Below are 21,097 nucleotides of genomic sequence, written 5' to 3' on the forward strand. Positions count from 1 at the left end.
CACACACACACACACACACACACATATATATATATATATATATATATATATATATATATATATATATATATATATCAGAATATTCGCATTTAAACATCCCATCAAAAAAAAATCATCCTTCCCTCTTTCTGTCATTTTTTTAGTTCCTTGTTTAATTTTTATTTTCCTTATTTCATACCCTTTATTAACCACATCATCCTTTTCACTAGCTTTTGCTTCACTAACAGTATTACTCTTTTTTTTTATCATCTATATCTAGATTTATATGTGCCATAAAATTTCCTTGAGCACCTTCATCCCGTGTACTGTCTGATATTATGTAATACTGTAGACCGTACATTATCGGATCCATGTACACAACCTTCATCTTCCAATAATGTGGTACAGTCAAACTACAAATGCCCTAAATTACATTTACTATACTTTTTTTTTTCACATGAAGTACTTGTATGTCCCATTTCATCACACTGAGAACAGTGTCTTTTAGTACATACTAATATCAGATTACCATAATAACTTCAATAGAAACTGGTTTTAGGTTGATTTTTATACATTGCATATGGTTGTATCCCATTAATCACAACTACACTTGGAATATGTGGTATCCTGCCCTCAATAACTTTCATTGTAACCCTTACTTCCCATGCCCCATTCCATGATTTTCTATTATCACATAAAATCCATGTTCTGTACTATTAATGGAGGAAAAAAACTTTTACCATGTCATCAATAACATCTGTTGATCAAAACTGCACAAAAAAATCTTTTTTAAACAAAAAAATTCAGTCAAAAAATTAAGTATCGTGACCAAGGATACACATCTTTTTTAGAACTTCATTTAGTTATATAGTCTTCTGTGACAGATGCATATTCAAATGTTAATTCATAAAAATGTTCACAACCTATATGAATAAATGCTCTAATATTGATAAATGTGAGTCGTAGAGGTTCAATTAAAGAGCTCCAAACATAATAACGATCAATGTGTTGGTCTAATTTGGAAGAATACTAACCACTGGTAACTTACTGGAGTTTTTTTATTGCTTGAGCATACGTTTTCTTTTCAACAGGGATTGTGCTAAAATCTGTAGTTGCCACTGATGATCAAACTGGCCAGAGGGAAGCAACCTGCAAGTGATGACTTTTAACCTCTGACAGTTTAAGAGATAGAACACTTTCCTCTTTCTGGATGGTACAATGTCCCACTAGCTGACCCCATGAAGCAGCAGGATTCTTAAATGGCTCATCTGCATTAATCATCTTTGTTAAAGAGGAATCGTGTAAACCTATGTCCTCGAATGTTGTCATGAAAACTTAATCTACAAGTAAATCAGCAGAAGCAGCATTTTGAATCACTACTGACCTTCTTTGCAGATCCCTTACACCACCACTTTCTGGCCCACCATGTCGCTTCTGGGATTACAAAAAGAATAAGGGAAGTTCCCAGATTACTTGGCAATATCTCCCATAATAATAAAAATACCACCTTGCATCTTCCCTGAAAAGAGACCACCAAGCTGGTGGAACTAACTTGGTCAACAAAGGAGACATGAATAAATAAATGAAAAACATTTCACCATAGTCAGGAAATCCTTCTGTCTGGCCCATATAATTATCAAGGGAATATCTTCAAAATCCAAAGAAGTCACTCTATCCTTGTACTCATCCTTTACAAACCCATCACTGAACACAGTGCCTCCTTCGGTATGTACAAATATAAGAATATTGCTTAGATGGAAAGGCCCCAGATATTTCTAACTAAGAAAATTAAATGTCTTAAACCCTTTAACTGTTCTGAATGATTAGCACAGCTCTCCTTATACTCCCTGGCTTACCGGCTGCTTCTAGGTGACATGTGTCTAGCTTTTTGAACCATAAAAGTCCCAGTCCTATTTGAACTCCTATTTCTTCACAAAACCAGTGCCTCTACAAACAACCACATTAGAGAACTAAACCTACAAAAAAAACATAAACAAGGCTAGTTAAAGGGATAGGTTCCTGATACAGTGTATTCCTAGCCTGTGGAATAAGTTGCCATTACAAAGCCAGTCATGATGACTAAATGTGTATACACAAATTTACTCCAAGCTTATCATGTAAGGCCCAGGTAACTGGGAAATAAGCAGTATTAAGTGCTTGACAAGGGTGGCAAGAACTTTTACATTTGTCTATTTAAAGATGTATAAAACTAGGCATCTTATGCTCTCCATGATCGCTTGCCTGGTATTATAATAATGTTCCAGTATTCCAAACAATCTCATCCAACTTAACATTAACCCATATGACACCAACTAGATAACTGACTGGCTCACTGGAAGAACCCATTCAATTAAATGTGGTGGTATTTTCTACATCCAAAAAATGTCACAAGTGGTGTCCAACCATTTTCAGTCCTATGCTTTCTCTTCTTTGGCATCTACTTCTTTGATGTGAAAGCAGAAGTCAGAGAGCAATGGCTTACCAAATTTGCTGATGACAGCAAACTGGGTGCTACTGTGCACTCTCCTACTAACACACATATTCTCCAGCTAGAGTATGACAAGACCAGTGAGTTCAGCAATGACCACAGGCTCAAACTCAATGGCAAAATGTGTAGAATTGTTATATTTGGGACTTGAACTTCCCTAGCTCATACCATATAAAAGGCACTCTCTTTAAAATTGAGAAAAAACATTAGAGTTTTTGGCAGATCTGTTACCAATGAACTCTCCTTCAATTACCCTGTATCAGTCATAGTTACAAAATCTTTCAATCTAGCACAGTTAATTTCCAAGGGTATCTCCTCCTCTAAGTCTAAGAAGTCTTAGTTCCTCTATATACAGTGCTGATTAGCTCCATTATTGAATAAAATGCCCCTTTGGACATACTTCTCCAAACACCTTGTTCAGATTCCTAAGAAAATTATTGGACTAAACCCCTAAGCTACTTGGATGGACTAAAAGTTCTTTCATTATAATCTGCCTTATAAAGGGTCTTCCATGGTGATTTCTGCCTGGTCTTCCATGCTATGAAAGACCCCACCCTTTTATATCTTCTCTAATTCCACAAAACTGAACCTCATTCTTCATTAATATGTAAATAAGACCTGCTAGTATGATAAATACCTAACCCAATGCATGTCCACTTTTTGGAAGAGACTCACTCTGGGTGATGTCTCAAAGAACACGCCACTTTTTTTTTACAGTTTGGGCATGTTTTTTTTGGCTAACAGTCATAACTGGCAGTTCCAAATCACTGAAATGTCCACTACCATCCACGTACTGAACATGCCTAACTTTCTGATACCATACAATAAAAACAAATGCAATAAAAATAAAAAATATTAAAAAGAATAGCTACCTTGAGTACTACAGCCATATTACAAACACGTGGAAGCATCTCTGTACTGAACCTTAATAAAACTAATATTTGTGCAAAAGTGTGGGGGCGGGTTAAGGAGGGCTGCTGCCCTTCCGCTTATATATTCTCAGACTTCGCATAATATTAATGTTGATATGAAGACAAATATTTTTACAGAGGGGGTTGAAGAGGGACTGCAGTTCCCCTTAGAGACTGCCAGACTATTCAGAATTCTAACATGGTTACATAAATAAATAATGCTTTCTGTAGTGCAAATGATTACTAACACTGCTTTTCATATCTATCAACCTCTTAGCTCAATAATTACAAGCAAAGCTAAAAAACAAAAAGAAAAAAAAATCAGGGACAACTTTTAAATAGTGGGTTTACGTATTTAGAAGGTTGCCAGAATAATTTTGCATTAGCATACATTTCTTGTAGGATATAAAGTCTGAAACTCAAATGTCTGTCATTATTTAATAACTGCAGTCTTCAATAATTTGCAAGGAAACTGCATTTTCTATGAGAAATAGACCTAAAATATGTGGCAAAACCGGAGACTTTCTACAAAATCAAGCTAGTTTTATGTGTGCATTTATCAGTTTAGAGCTCAAATGATTGTACATTATTACATTTTAATTATTACAGATTTGCCATGGAATCACTTGACTGTCAATAATATATGTTATGCATAAGACAGAAGGTACATTGGCAGGGCTTGCTACTGATTACCCTGTGTGTTGCAGCTTTGAGATATTGCCTTCATCTGCACATAAAGTAGAGTAATGCCTTCACTATTCTTATAGTCACTCAAAGAGGGGAAATTGATCATTTACTCTACGTTACATGATATAGCTTTCCTTGGTCAGGATGGTTAATACGTCACAATTCTACTAGCTTATTTTGGCTAAGTTTCTCAATTATCGCTTAGAGTGTAAGCTTAATAGCTACCTATGAACCTCAAGGAAGCAACACCCACATCTCCTGTATATTATTTCTTAACCCTTCTTACATAATGCCAACAGCCAGGAAGAGACATCATGCAGCAGACTGGAAAAGATGTTTTACTTAATGCTAGGAAATTAGAACCCAGAGGAGAAAACTGTTCACCTCTTAGCCAAGAGAGCATGCATTGGTGCTGGGTGTATCCTACTGTGAGCTTGTTTGTGTAAGACTGCTGAGCACACATACCTCTCAACTTATTTGTTCAAGAGGTTTGGATAAAACCAAAAATAATGGAAAGGGGAGACCACATGCCCAAAATCAGGAACTGTTTTTAAATAATAACCCACTTAAAAAGATAACGGAACAACATGTTTTGAATAGCAATAGCATGAAACTGTAATGAATGGCATTACTGATGCACATTCTCAGTGATTTACTAGAAAATTTAAAAATAAATTATGCAGGACAGTGCAAAAATATGAGGTAAAAACAGAATTATTGCACCAAAAGATGTATAAGTCACAGCTTCAGTGTCACATTATTAAGTTTAAAACTCTTTTGAGTGATTCTGTAGAAAAAAAAAGGGGGGGGTGATAAAGATTTGGTAAATAATTACATCCTCCAATTTGACTGTGATCCACCTTCACCTACATATGGCAAATTACACCCAGCTAAGCAGCCATAGTTAGGTAAGAAAAATAAACAAATAAAAAAATAATAAAATTAAAAGAAGCACTATTGGTGGGACAAGTGAGGTAAACAAGTCTATATTAGTAAAAGTTAACAAAGAAAGGGTGGATATTCTGATATTAGGGAACGCAAACTTAAAACAAACCATTAGGAAATTATCTTATCTGTTTAGTGTAACAGTCTCTTGTCTTGTCTTCTCTTCTCTTCCTGGATGGAAATTGATATCCTAAATGTATCTTACAAAATAATTAAAGATAAGGTAAAATGTGAACATCTGATTCTGCATACTGGCACTAATTATTTATGATTAACAGCAGTAAATGAAATGAAACAAATTGTTTTATGCATCTTGGAAAAAGCTGAAAGTATTGTTATACCAAGGCCCACCTGTTTAATACATGGCTTAAGCAAATGGGTTTGGTTTATAATATCCTTGTTTTGAAATTTTGTGAAGAGTTCATTCACTATGAAAGAATGTTTAGTTATGACAGATTTTAATTAAGCCATTATGGCTCAGGGTTTCTCTCTGGAAATTTAATTATATTTCATCTTTTTAGGGTTTCAAGCAACACTCAACAAGTAAGAAAGGGTTTTAATAAATTTGAATTTTGTTTTCTAGCTATTACTGAGGCTTGGTCATATTTTGATTTTTGTTTCTCTAATTATAACTGTTGTAAGTGTAGCCAAGACAAATTTAGATGGGGTGGTACTATGCTGTAGGCCTAATACTGGTAAGAATGTCCACAAAGAGTTTCTACAAATTATTGATAGATGTCTTCATCACAAGAAAGTATTCCTTCAAGGGGATTTTTACTATCCTTATATAAACTGAAAATTTTGTCACATCTAATTCATATGGGAAGCAATTTTTGTATTTTTTGAACTTTGACAGGTTAACACAAGCTGGGAAAGAGAAAACAAGAGGCAATTATATTTTAGATCTTATGGTTTCTAATATTCCTGAGGTGATTATTAACTTAGAGATTAGACTTCCATTAGGCAAATCTGATCATAATTCTATTATTTTTTCTTTATGTAACCAAACATCTTTATACAATGCTATTAAAAAGATTTGACCTAAGGTTATTATTTTTTATTTATTTTATTTTACATTTGTTTATTGGGAAAGTCCGACTGGGCACATGGCCTTTTTCAGCGGAGGCCTGGGGAGAAAACATGTAGTAAAACAATATACAGAGTATATTAAACTGTAAATATGTAATTTCAATGTAATTACATGATAATGTCAGGCAATAAACAGGTTATATGCAAAGAACAAAGACGGGCTGAATTGCATAATTGTTACAGCATAGAAGGTACAATCAATGCATATTTCCTGTGAACATTCATATTTACAAACTTTAGACATACATGTTTCATATTTACAATAATCAGTCATTCATATTTCAATATAAACATTACTTTATGGTAAATCTTTTACCATTTATTACACGTGTGGCAAGATAAATTGTATGGATAGGAAGATTCCTTATGTCAGGAGTTGAGTGAGTAAGTAATATACTTAGGTAGGTGGTGTTAGAAGTTTTTTGGGGAGACAGAAAGGAGATTGATAGAGAAATGATAGGTAAACAGACGTAGTGATAAGGGCATTGACAGGAAGGGGGAAGTTAGTCAAGAGTAGAGCAGGGGCACAGCCATTTGTTTAATAGGTGGGTTTTTAGAGATGTTTTAAATTGAACTAGTGATACTATTGTGGAGATATTATCAGATAGTTCATTCCAGATTGTGCCAATGTAATTTGAGAAGAGGGGATCTCCTGCTTGATTTTTGGTGCATTGATTTTAATGTACTTTTTACTAATGGAGCGTAAGGTTCTGTTTGTGGCATATGGGTGGACTAATGTTTGTAGAACAGGTGTTTCTTTGGGGTCAAAGAGGATTTTGTGGGCCATGGTTAACTGAATTTTCTCTAGTGGTTGGGTAATTATAAACAGTTTAGTTGCTTGAGTGCGTGGCAATGATGAGTTCTAGCTGGTAGGTTAGTGGCAAATCTTGCTATTTTGTTATAGCAGGATTTGAGTTTTATCATCTCAGATTTTTGTAGATTAGTTAGTATGGGGGCTGCGTACAGCAGGGTGGAGATTAGGTGGGATTGGGCAATCGCAATATTAGTATTTTTGTTAAAGTAATGTTTGTTTCTATATAGTGTACCTAGTTTTTTATGAACTTTTTGTTACAGTTTGGGAAATGTGATAGTGAAATTTAAGCTTACAGTCAATCTCAGCTCCTAAGAGTTTGGTATGGGGGATTTTATTATCATAGTGTTATTTAGTGAGGTGATGGTAAATGCATTGGAGGGTGGGGCTACTTTGGTGGGATGGAAGATTATTAGTTTGGCTTTATTGAGGTTGAGTATTAGCTAAGCATTTCTGAGCCAGGACTCGACTGGACGAAAGGCTTCTTGTGTTAGCTTCTGAAGCTCAGAAAGTGAGGATGCAGCACGAATTATTGTTGAGTCATCTGCATATTGGATGAGTGTAGACTGTGGGGATGACAGGTGGAGGTTGTTTGTAAATACAGAGAATAGGAATGGCCCTAAGATTGAACCTTGTGGGACCCCTAGTGTTACTGGTAGAGGAGGTGAAAGGGTGCGCTGCCAAGAAACAGCTTGCTGGCATCCAGTAAGGTAATCCTGGGACCAGTTAAGAGTAAATTTACAAAAGTTTAGGTCAGAGAGGATATTTAGAAGTTTTGAATGAGAAACCATGTCAAAAGCTTTTGACAGGTCAAGGAAGAGAAGATAATGGTTACATGGTTATTTCTGTTCCTGTGAAAGTTATCTGTGTTAGTAAATGTCAGTATGGCAGTGAATGTGCTATGGAATTATCGGAAGCCATGCTGAGTGTTAGTTAGAAGTTTGTTAGTATACAGATATTCCAAGACTTGTACATGAATGACCCTCTCTAGGATTTTAGACAGTGATGGTAATATTGTGATAGGGCTGTAGTTAGAGAAGTCAGCAGAAGAGCCACCTTTGTGAAGAGGGATAATGTATGAGGTTTTCCAAATGGGAGGGACTTGTTGTTCAGCTATGGATCTATTGATTAATATTGATATGTGATATGCTATTCCTTCTGCTGTTAGTTTAAGGTACTTGGACGTAAATTGTCTGCTGTTAGTTTAGTGGGGTTTTAATTTTTTTAATAATTTTCTAATTGTATAGGTAGGTACAGGTTGCAGGGAGAAGAATGGTGTGATGTTGGGAGATGGTGTGGTAGTTTTATTAGTAGGGGGTGGTTGTTTGACAGTGCTAAGATGGTTTCAGTAAAGTATCTGTTAAATTATTAGATTTTGAAAATATCAATAATGAAATTCTGCAGGTTGACTGGAGCACCAAATCTATGGAAAGAAATAATAATTATGGTTATGATAAAATCCAACAAATCTTAAATATAGGGATGGAATCTACTTTTGAATTATGTCATAGAACTTGCTATCAAAAGTTAAAGTGGTATAGCACTATAAGAAGAAAAAAAGATGCTTCCACTTACATAAAAGATTGCCATCCTCTCAAAATAAAACAAAATTAAATAAAATTATTAACAAATTACAGAATCTTCTTGAGATGGAAAAGGCAAAGTAGGAAACAAAATTATTTTTAGCAAAAAATAAACAAGGAGATATGGGTGCTAAGAAATTCGCTTGAAAAGTGAATCCTGGCATATGTTGTGAACACATAATAAAGGGATTTGATCAGAGTCCCAATTGTACTTTTTTGTAGTGCATCGAGCTTTAGCTGTTCTATGTACTAATAGTTCATAATTCTCTATATCAGATCCAATCTAGAATACAGTAACCTTTTCTGTATTTATTCAAAAAGATATAGCTAGAATAAAGAGAGTACAAAGAAAATGAATGGTTAATTTAATATTAATTATGCTGACAGACTCAAAATGTTGAAGTACAAATACTCTAGCGGCAATATGATTTTGGCCTGTAAGGCTTTTAGGAGTGATGAACTTAGAAGGTTGTTGAATCTTGAGTTGCAAGATATGATTAGGTCCTCAATGTTTAAGGCCTAAATTATGAAACTGGCATTAATAGAATCAAGCTAAGGCAAAATGTTATTACACAATCTTTACCTATTTTATGGAATCATCTACCTCTCAGTTTGTTCTTCAGTTAATGCTGATTTTTTAGAAAAAAAATAGATTTTTTTGTGCTGAATCTCAGACTTTTAATCGTTCTTTTTCGAAGCCTTGGTCCTTTGAATGCTTTATAGTTGAACACAATTTTTGAACTTAAGACGTTATAAAACAACACATTTTAACCATTCTGTGATCCTAGCAGAAATTATTACTAAGATGTTGCAGATTTTGTCAATTTGTCCCACATTAGAGAGGCAATGTCCCACATGAAAGATGGGAGTTAATGGCCAGTGAAGGGTAATGCATTCTGGCCCCCAATCTAAACACAAGTGGGTATTAAATTACTATATCCAGTATTTCCAACTCATTAGTTCCTGAGGAAGGGGCTTGGTGTAGTCCAAAAGCATGAGTGGCTGCATTGTACAACTTGTATTGTCCAATAAAAATACCAGTATCACTCATGTATTACATTGTTTTTGCAAGCGAACCAAGTCAGACTTTTTTTTTCTTTTGATTCCATGTTTATTATACAATTCCTTACCTATATAGCTGTTCTATATTTAATGTCATTTAAAGTGTAGTACATATCTTCACGAATTTCCAGGATGGCAATATAACATTCTGCAAAACATAATTACCTGTGAGTTTTAGTCATATTTCTTGATGGTAATATTAAACTATACTTTTATCTTGGTCTCTTACAAGGTTGTGGAAGTGCATTAGAACAGCATTATGGATTGGTTAAGTACTTTCGGGTAGCACTTTTCTTGTTAATGTGCAGAAACTGTGTTAGCATAGCTCTCAATTAATGAGAAAAAAAATCCAAGGACAATCAGGGACACTTTTTAAATATTAGTACTACTAACCTTGTCATTTATTATGTTATTCACCACCTTTCCCCCCCAAACCATCAATCTGATGTTGTAAATCTTCATTCATTCCTTACTCATAGGACTTCACTTCCATCCTCGGAACCGACCCAGTCAATTTACAAGCTCGCGCCAGCCAGAAAACTCTCGAGCTAGGTCCTACTCATAGTGCCCCTCTTCTCTCTCTTCAGATTTTGTTTGCCGCATACTTTTCAAAGCATACCAAGCCATCTCTCTCAGCTAAGTGACAGATTTTTTGGTATTTTGTCATATCTTTCTTGAATTTACTTGTACTTTCTGCCCCTTCTTATGATTATATGTCTTTCTTATCTGAGACCTTTATCCTTCTACCTGTTTTTTGGTAGTTTAAGTACCATTGCTGGTACAGCCCCTCCCTTACCCTTGTGGTAATCCTGTTACCATAGTTGGTATTTCCTTTCCCCCTTTCTTAAAAAAACAAAAAAAAACAAAACATATATATATATATATATATATATATATATACATATATTTTTTTTTTTATATAGTCCTCTGTCTTCTGTGGATTTTCTGTGTGTATCTGACTGTTTTTTCTATATCTGTTGTTACCTTAAATATGTCAGACAAAAAAGGAACAACCAAATTTAAACTGTGAGAAATGTGGGCAGAAAATGCCCAATTCAGACAGACACTTAATGTGTGTCTACTGCCTTAGAGTTCCCCACCTCCATAATCAACCTCCTTGTGACTTGTGCAAAACTTTAGTTTTCACAGACTTGCTGAGCACAAGAACAAACTCATTCTTAACGGCTTGCTAAAAAAAAACTTTTTCGGAGACCCTTTCTGAGGTGGAGGTCTCACCACATCCCAGAAAAGATAAGAAAAAGAGATGCCATTCGATTCTGACCTCTCCGACTTCTACGGAACCAAAGCACTCAGACCATTTCTGAACCAAAAATGGCAAAATTATCTGCATGGACTATTTTGGCTCCAGCACCCATGACTAGTTATATGGTGCCAAAGCCATTGGCAACCACTGAACCGACAATTTCTACACCTGCTTCGGTACTGACTATACCCTCTGTACCAGACACAATCTCGGCACCGATAGTGGTTCGATCATCGGCGCTGAAATCCAAAATTTTGCCTAGGACTAGATACTCACCAACTATAGATCCCTTCCTTGGATAACAATATAACCCTTTTCTGGAAACACCAGACACTCCTTCTGGAATATCTACATGGTCCACCAGGAGTCTCTCCGAATTAGTTAGTTATGACCATCCCTCCTGGTATGTCTGTAGGGCAATTTTCTGTACTTTCTTCTGCTAACCTGATGCACTTGGGCGTTCTGAGACAGTGTGGCAACTGTACACAGACAACCCTCTCCTCTTATCTGCCAACACTCATACCTGTGAGATGCAGTGCGAGCTCCAACCAAGATCGAACTGGCTGGTCAAGAGGAAAAGGTCAACACCTGTAACTAGAACACACAGCCCTCCAAAACACCAACCATCACAACCCACACATAGAAATATAAACCATACACCCACCTTCTCGGAGGCTCTCAATAAAAATTTACCCAAACAACAGAGACCCCTGAGATGGAAATGCACTCAACCACCACAACACAATACCAACCCCAGAATACATAGCTCACCACCACAGTGTGCCCCTCAACTAAAGCCCTTAAGGCAAAACACTTTGCCCAATGTACTAATCATAGGAGACTCAAATGTGAGGCACACTGATGTTCTACTCACGAGGTTGAACAAGGAGAAGGTGACAGTCAGTTGTCTATCAGGTGCCAGGATCTGCCATATAACACATGCACTCAGGTCACTCCATAAGTACAAATATGACTCATTGTCCATGTGGGTGTGAATGACCTGAGATGTACCCCCCTGGACAACATGAAAAGAGATGTGATGGAAATCTCAGATTATGTGGCCCAGGCAGGTATAACCCTAGCTCTGAGCAGTATTCTACTGTCACCCAGAATACCACAGTATGAGCAGAAAATTATTGACTTCAACAATTGGCTAAGTTTCTGGTGTCATTCTAAGGGGATCCAGTAACTGTCTGCCTAGGACAACATAATCAACAGACCTCGATGCATTGCCAGAGACGGCCTGTATCTGTCACGCCTGGGATTCCAGGTACTGGCCAAGGCTCTTGCCACCCCTATAGTGCTTTATTTGGACAGTGTTCCAAAGACTAAAATTCCACTGTAACAGCTACAAACAAATGAAATCTGAGGGTCATGCTGCTTAATGTTGGAAGTCTAAATTTCAAGATGCACTCGCTCGAAGCTCTCCTCAAAATGGAGAATGTTGACATCTGTGCTGTAATAGAGACCTGGTTTAAAGATGCAGAAAGCACCCCTGCACTCCCAGGCTACAACTCATTCCATACCTTTTGGCCCCAGAATATGGCTAGAAGCTCCAAAGGAGGTGGTGTCTCCATATTCTTAAAGGATACACACACTTCTAGACTGGTATCCCAGCATAATGCATCCGAGATACTTCAGGTACAACTGACACTGGGTAAGATGGTGATATAAGTCATAGCCTGCTACAGAACCCCAAACATGTCCCTAGACTCTCACTCCAACTTCTTAAGCACACTGGAATCTATCAAGGTCCAACCCAATACTCTCATACTGGGTAACTTCAACTACCCTTCCATCAACTGAGAAAACTATTCAAGTACCAATGTACAGGCCCAACTCTTTCTGGAATGTAGCAATTCCAATGCCCTGGACTAGCTCATTCTGACCACCACTAGAGGAAGCAACATGCTCGACCTGGTTATCACCAACATGGGAGACCGTTGCTCCACACCTATAGTCAATTCCTCCCTGGTTAAATCTGACCACAAACTGATCACCATGGAAATCTCCATCTCACCTACTACCCCCGCTAAAGTGACCACCCTGAAAAACTTCTCTAAAACTGACTTTGGGCTCCTAAAAACAGAGGTGGCTAACTTCTCAGCACTCATGCCAATGGAAAATAGCTGCATGACTGACGAATCATACACCGATGCACTGTACGAGCATGTACACAAATGCATGGACCTTGCCATACCAAATAGAATTAAGACACTCTCCTCCAAAAAAAGGAAGCCAATCTGGTGGTTCCCAGCCATCAATAAACTCTACAACAGAAGGAAAAACTGTTGCAAAAAAAAAAAAAAATGAAGTCACAAGACTGGAAAACCTCCCTTATCAGTCTCAACAAAATGCTGAGATCCCTTATCAAATCCTCTAAAGCCAGCTATGAAGGCAGAATTGCGACTGACACCAAAAACAACCATAAAGCCTTCTATAGCTATATCAGAAACCTCAAAGGCAATACCCAGATTTGCTCTGAGTTTTTGCACAGTGGCACCTCCTATACTGAGCCAACAGATATAGCCAACATACTGGCCAACAGATTCAGTGCCAACTTTACCCCTCTCCCCCCTCAAGAGCCCTATCACAATACCAGAAGAAAGCCTGGTACCCACTATTTATGTGGCACAGGTAAAAGCTGCATTGTCCAAAGCCAAGAATACAGCATCCATGGGACCTTATAATATCCCTGGCTGCATCCTACATGAGCTACAAAATGAACTGGCACTACATCTGTTTGCCCTGTTCAATCACAGCCTTACCTCAGGTTATGTCCCTAATGAATGGTGCACTGCTACAGTCATCCTGCTCCATAAAGGGGGAGCAACTACAGACCCTGGGAACTACTGGCCCATTAGCCTGGTGAGTCTGGTATGCAAAGCTATGGAGTGCATCATCATGGACCTGCTTAATAAAGATATAGGCAATCTCCAAACTCTTGACCCCACACAGTTTGGCTTTGTCAAGGGGAGATCCTGCCTGCTGAACCTGGTTGACTTCTTCGAGGCAGTCACCAAAGCTGTGGATGAGGGTAAGACTGTGCATACAGCCTACCTCGACCTGGCCAAGGCCTTTTATATCATTCTCCACTCAGGTATCATTGATAAACTCACCAAACTAGGCATCAATCCTTATATCACTAGGTGGGTTGCAAATTGGCTCACAGACAAGACCCACAGAGTGAAAGTTGCAGATTCCAAGTCAGACTGTTGATCAGTCACGAGTGGAGTCCCACAGAGCTCGGTCCTCGGCCCTCTCCTGTTTGGCATCTACTTCTCAGAAGTCCAGGCCAACACAGAAGGACTCTGACTGACCAAGTTCGCTGATGACTGCAAGCTACGAGTCATTATCAACTCCCCAAGTGATGCAGACATCCTACAAAAGGGCCTCTCTGAGGCTAATGACTGGTGTCAGAACCATGGCCTGAAGCTTAATGCCACAAAATGTGTTATCATCTCCTTTGGAAAAATCTCAGTTCCCATGAATTACCACGTTGATGGGAGCCCACTGAACACTGAAGGTCCATAAGAGATCTGGGCACCTAGGTCGACAGCCACCTCACATTCAATCACCACATTGCCACTGTGGCCAGAAAGTCCTTCTACGTGGCGCATCTTATAACCAAAGGTTTTGCATCCAGGAAGAAAGGGGTCATCATCCCTCTCTACTCATCCCTCATTAGACCAATTATGAAATATGACACCCCATTTGGCATGTACCTGATCAGACACCTACAACTGCTGGAGAGGCCACAAAATACCTCACAAAAAGGATCCTAGGCCTTAAACACATGTCCTATGTGGGCAGACTCAAGAAACTTCAGCTGTTCTCAGTCTCTTATCCTCTACTTAGAGGTGATATCTGCTTGACTTACAAATCCATGTCTAACCCAGCCCTACTTGAAATGCTACACCTAAAAAAAAACAAATCCCCTACACCACATGCTCCAAAGATCACAACCTCATTACTATAAGAACAGAACATGCTGGAGAGACAGGTTCCTCTCCCAAAGACTGCCCATACTCTGGAATAAACTTCCCATTCATGTCAAGCAGAGCACCTCAATGGCCCTCTTCAAGAGAAATCTTGACGAGTGGATGGGTAACATAAAGTTCACTCCAGGTATCATTCCAGTTGCCCTACTGGATATGGGCACTGAGAACTAACATCAGGTGGCACAGTGCCTGGGCAATTTCTTTTTGGGCTAGGCTTGTAAAGGCTTTAGGGCCATTAGCCTAGTACACACCTATGAATTAAATGTAGTGAGGCTTGTTGATCAAGTTTTGACAGCTAGAGGAATTCCAACCCCAACCAGGACTTCCCTCCCAGCTGGAGTCAAAATTGTCTCTGCACAGTCACCAGCATATCCTCCTTCAACCTCTTCCCAGGCTTTGGAGCCCTCTGTTCTGATGCCTACTCCGGTGCCTATGCCTTCGGATCCTGTGACTATTCCCCTCACAGTTAGAGAGCCTCCCCTCTGGAATCCTCTTCATTCAGAGCCGATCCACCCTCGGGACCGTGACTGGTCTGTCGACACTGTGACTCCTAGTTCGGCGCCAATTTTTTCTATGGTGCCATCTACAGCTCCGGCTATTCTGGCAGTTCTGGGTGGTGGGCTCATCAGAGAAGGATGTGACCCCGGTTCCAAGGATGTCCCTCTCAGTTCTGGGCTCCCACCCCTCTTTGGGTAGACCAGCCTTCCAGGAGATGGAGAGGGCTCTTGCTTCCACAAGCATGCAGTCGGCACCTCCAGTGTCAGAACTGATCTATCTCTCTCCTCTAGCATGGAGTTGACACAGCCCACTATGCAGGGACTTCGAGCACAGGAGCAGCAAGAGAACCTGCTCCAGGGCACCCACTCTTCGGAGTCCTCCTCGGAAGACCTCACAGAGGAGCCACCTCGAAAGAGAACATGCAAGAGAAAGCACCTTGATTCCCCCGAGGAATCCTTCACCGAAGATATGGATTTTGATGAGACAGAAGGGTCCCCACAATCACCCCCTGAAGATGTCTCCTTTGGAGACATACTGGAGATCCTAAAACAGACGGGCAATTGGAAGCCCATCAACCCTTCTACTGAGGAATCTGTATTCTTGAAAGCCTTCTGTGCTCTACCCTCTACTTCCTGGGTGACCCCACCTGCAGATGAACTAATTAAGCTCATTGTGCAGCATGCCTGGAAGGCCCCTGACAATGTTGAGCCGATTCCCCAGAGGTCTGATAAGATTCTTTCCCCACCAGAAGACCACCCTCATTGGTCCAAGGGTTTGACAGTAGGCTCCATGGTTGTTGCGGTGGCCACCAAGAAAGAATTTGCGAAAGAAAGTTTGACTGTCTATCCTCCAAACAGGGAGTCCCAGACAATAGACAGATTGGGAAAGTGAACACACGCTTCAAAGACCTATGCCATATGGTCTCTGAATTACATGGCACATTTCACACATCTCCAGAGGGACTTGATTTCAGAACTTTCAGGTACTTTGGCAGGGGTATTACCTGAGAGGTGTGGGATAATGTCTCCTCTCAGCTTGCTACCCTAGACTCCATTTCTAACTCCTCCATGCAGTTGATCACCCATACAAATGAGGGGACAGCTAGAGCAACTGCTTTAGGTGTTATCATGAGATGTCATGCCTGAATGTGCTTATGTGACTTTTCGGACCCCTTCAAGTCTTCCTTTGTCAATGCTCCTGTTGATGAGTCTTCCTTATTTGGCCCTAAAGTTAAGGACACATTAGCCAGGTGTGAGAAAGATGGAAAGACCCTATCTGCTGTGGGCATACATTTTTCAGACCTTCAAGGATCCTACTCCAGGAATCCGAGGGGAGGAAAGATGTGGTTCAAGAAACCCCAAGGACCTATTCACAACACACGTGGCAAATAATCCCCCTGGGGCAGAGGGGAGAACTCATCTGGGGGACGGTCCTATCGTGGCAGGAGAGCATGTAACCAGGGTTCCAGAGATTCCTTCTCTGGTCAACCCTATCAGCACTCCTGAAGAGCGGCCTGATTGCTGTTCTCTAAAAGCAGTCAAGGGATGTTTTCCCCTGCACCACTTGGTCTGGCAATCATTAACTTCAGACTCCTGGGTGCAGAGGATTAGGACCAGAGGATACCATATTCCCTTCTACCTTTATCCCAAGCCTCTAAGGTGAATTCCCAATGTCCCACCCAGTCAGGGAGATGCAGCAGTGCTCGAAGTTCAAAAGCTGCTAGAAAAAAAAGAGTCATCCAAGTAGTCCCACCAGACCAAATAGGATCTGGTTTTTACTCCAGATTATTTTTAGTGTAAAAAAAGACAGGGGACTGGAGACCAATTTTGGATCTCGGTATTCTAAACAAGTTTGTTAGACAAGAAAAATTCTGGATGGTCACAGTTCAGTCCATTTTCCCATTCCTGGAGAAGGATGACTGGATGTGCTCTATATATCTTCAGGATGCATATTATCACATAAAAATGGACAAATGGTCCAGAAGATACCTCCGCTTCTGGCTGGGAGCCAATCATTACCATTTTTGAGTACTGCCCTTTGGTCTCTCCACGGCCCCCAGAGTGTTCACCAAATGCATGGCAGTAGTAGTAGCTCACCTCAGACTACAAGGATTCCATGTGTTTCCATACCTAGATGATTGGCTCCTCGCCACTCCAACCAGGAGTCTACTGCTTCAAGCCATATCATACACTCAAGGTCTGGTAGAAAAATCTGGAATCTCTATAAACTTAGGAAAATCAAACCTGGTACCGACTCAAATCTTAGAGTTCATTGGGGCAATGTTCGACACAATCTCTTGCCAAGTTGCCCTGCCTCTTCACAGGCTGCTAAAACTGAGACCTCAACTTCAAATAACACTTTCTCAAGACTTAGTCCCAGCCAGACAGGTTCTACAACTGCTGTGATCCATGGTGGCTACAGTTCCACTGGTCCCTCTTGCAAGGTTCCATATGAGGCTACTGCAATGACTCCTATCTTCTCAATGGTCTCTTCTAACACATCCAATGTCTCACCCGATTCACATAACAAGTCGATGCAAGCAGGATTTGAGTTGGTGGATGAAGCCAGAGGAGGAGTTATGGAGTCAACCTTTTTTCACCCCCCAACCCAAAGCCACAGTGATTACGAATGCTTCCCTGATGGGTGAGGGGGGGCATTTTCAAGGAAGGATCATCCAAGGCACTTGGGACCCCATAGAGGTGAAATTGCATATCAGTGTCCTAGAACTGAGAGCAGTACTCTTAGTGTTGCAAGCATTCCAAACAACCCCTTATCTGGGACAATTGCCATCCAATCAGACAATATGTCAGTAGTCTGGTACATCAACAAGCAACATGGAACCCGATCCTATCCCTTATGCCAGGAAGCCCTAAGAGTATGGCAATGGGTGATAGCTTCCAACTGCTTTCTATTAGCAATGCACATTCCTGGGAATTCCAATCTGATTGCAGACAAACTGAGCAGGAACATTCTGATGCCTCATTAATGCTCTCTCAACCTTGTAGTAGTGACTCAATTTTTTCATTGTTGGGGCCAGCCTTGCTGCGACCTATTTGCCTCTCCCTTCAACCAAAAATGCAACAGCTTCTTCATCCTAATTCCCCCACAGGGGGAGTCACCAAGAAATGCTCTGATTCACGATTGGCCCCCGGATCTACTTTATGCCTTTCCACCCATTCCACTCATACTGCAGTTCCCGAAGAAAGCGTAATGGCCGAGAAGCAAAGTCACCCTCATTGCTCCTTTCTGGCCCCGCCAAGTTTGGTTCCCCTTCCTTTGGCCTCATTTGGTTCACTGCCTGTGGACCCTGGACCCATTCCCAGGACTCCTATCTCATCCACAGGGGCTGGTTCATCCCAACCTTCACAGCCTCAAGCTGACAGCTTGGTATCTCATCTTCTGTTAATTGCCAGGCAAATACACTTATCTTCCTCAGTCCGAAAGATTCTTCTGGCTTCCCATAAACCCTCCACCAGAAAAATTTATCACAGCAAATGGGTCAGATTTACAATATGGGCTAAGGAACAAGGACTAGACCCCAACTGGCGGCTATCGCCAATTTCCATAATGGTTTCAATGATTCATTAATGTCTCATCTTTGCAAAACCTTCATGAAAGGAATTTTACATCTCTCAAACTACCTATTAGACCCCCAACTGAACCATGGAATTTGGCTTTAGTCCTACAAGATTTAACCTGCTCACCCCCTTCCGTCTCATGTGACATAAAGTTTTTTTCCTGGAAAACCTTATTCCTAGTGGCTATCACCTCAGTCAGGACGGTATCAGAACTGCAGGGCTTGTGTGTCAACGAACCTTACTTAATTTTCCACAAAGAAAGAGTATCACGTTCTACTAACCCTTCCTTTTTGCCCAAAGTTATCTCAAATTCAAGTCTCAACCAGTACATTGATATGCCAGTCTTTTTTCTTGAATTTTCCAACAGACGTGAATACCAGTTACACATGTTGGATGTACAAAGACAGCTTTGTTTTTACTTGGACAGAAGAAAATCCTTCAGAAAGTCAAACCAACTGTTCATAGCCTTTTCAGGTCCCAGATTGGGGAAAGCTGTCCCCAAAGTCACCTTATTAAAATGGTTAAGAAATTACATTACCTTTGTCTATCAACAGGACAAATTATTTTTGCCTTCCAGAATCAAGGCTCATTCCACCAGATCAATGGCCACATCAGTGGCATTTCATTTCAGAGCCTCTATGGATGATATTTGTGCAGCGGCCGTTTGGGCAAACCTCCATATCTTTATCATTCATTACAAATTGGATATGTCCTCCAGGGGAAGAGTATCTTTTGGCTCAATGGTGCTCAGGAATATCCTTCCATAGGGCCACCCAGGACGCAAGTAGCTGGGGACCCGGTCCTATGAGTAAGGAGCGAATGAAGATTTACATCAGATAAAGAAGTTATGTCTTACCGTAACATTCCATCTGTGTTGCAGATCTTCATTCATTCCTTACACCCCACCCTCCATCCCCCTGCCTAATGACTCCTAGTGGATCACTTGGTCCTGTCTGCCCGATAAGGTATTTGCTCAGATAGGACCTCCATTGTCTCAACTATCTCTTTATCTCCACTGTCATACTGGGCGGGCAATCTCAATCTGAAGAGAAGAAGAGGGGCATTATGGGTAGGACTTAGCTTGAGAGTTTTTTTTGGCTGGTGTAAGCTTGTGTTTTGGCCGGGTGATTCCAATGATGGAACAGAAGTCTTATGAGTAAGGAATGAATGAAGATCTACAACACAGGTGGAATGTTATGGTAAGACATAAATTCTTTTTTAGTAGGGATTAAGAGGGAAACAGCTAAATCAAAATCAGGGACAGCTGAGCGATACGAGTGCTACCTTTAAATAGCATGGATTTTCGTAACAGAACTTCACTCCCACCCAGCGATCAGGTAGTTCCTGTTAATAGAGCTGGGAAGACAGCAATTGCTGCCGTACCTCTCAACTTCCTACAGCAAAAATTCTGAACAAAACAATGGGGAGACACAACACCGAAAACAGGGAACATTTTAAAATAATCCTCATACAAACTTAAAAAGTTGATAAAATAATGGGTTTTTGCGTTGTCAAGCATTTCCGAAAGATTTGAAGTGTGAAACTCAATTGTGTGTCATTATTTAGTGACTTCAATCCTCGATGACTGTCCACACACGTTTTATGAGAACACAACAAAATTACGAAGCAAAAGTCTGAACATCATTGGAAACTCTAAACAGGAGCGCTATGACTGCGACTAACGTAAACAACAATTTAAAAGCAGCCTCTTCACGTTACTTAACACAAGAAGATCATTTCCGGGCGACTATTTGGAAGGATCCTCCCCTTTCGCACAAGTCTTTGCTTATTGGTGAAAATATGAACAGGTCGAAGTTCGTTTTGGGATAGTCGATGGCGTCAAATGACGTGATGTTAGACAATTCAGAAGCTAGTTATGGTTGTGGATGGAGTATGCTTTTTAGCAGTTGATAGGCATGTGAAGCGATATCGACTATGTGTTATTAAGGTGGAATCCGTTGTTGGCGAGAAGCTTTATTATATCTGTGGGCAGTGGAAGAGACCCTGTGGTTAGCTCAGGTTGCTAAGATTGTGTTCTCTGCTGCCCATGCAGATGTTTATAATTTATTCTGTCTTGGGGTAAGTAAGCCTTTAAAAGTTTGGTCACGTGCGAAGGTTCCATCTGGGATAGATGTGGTAAAGGTTGTGCTGGACTGTTAAGTATGTGGGGAGCTGCAAGGTTATTCCGTCCAACAGTATGA

General features: G+C 40.1%; 1 protein-coding gene across 1 annotated transcript in view; it reads left to right on the forward strand.

Moving 5' to 3' along the window:
• Positions 1-20,502: 20,502 nt before the first annotated feature.
• LOC122793585 (solute carrier family 35 member E2A-like) overlaps positions 20,503-21,097 on the forward strand; it is a gene marked incomplete in the record, with an annotated part of 983,710 nt that continues 983,115 nt past the window's right edge. Inside the window, 1 exon segment of the mRNA XM_044061755.1 lies at positions 20,503-20,975.

The sequence above is a fragment of the Protopterus annectens genome, chromosome 2.part0, assembly GCF_019279795.1.
Source record: "Protopterus annectens isolate FY-2018-M chromosome 2.part0, PAN1.0, whole genome shotgun sequence".
NCBI lineage: Eukaryota > Metazoa > Chordata > Ceratodontiformes > Protopteridae > Protopterus > Protopterus annectens.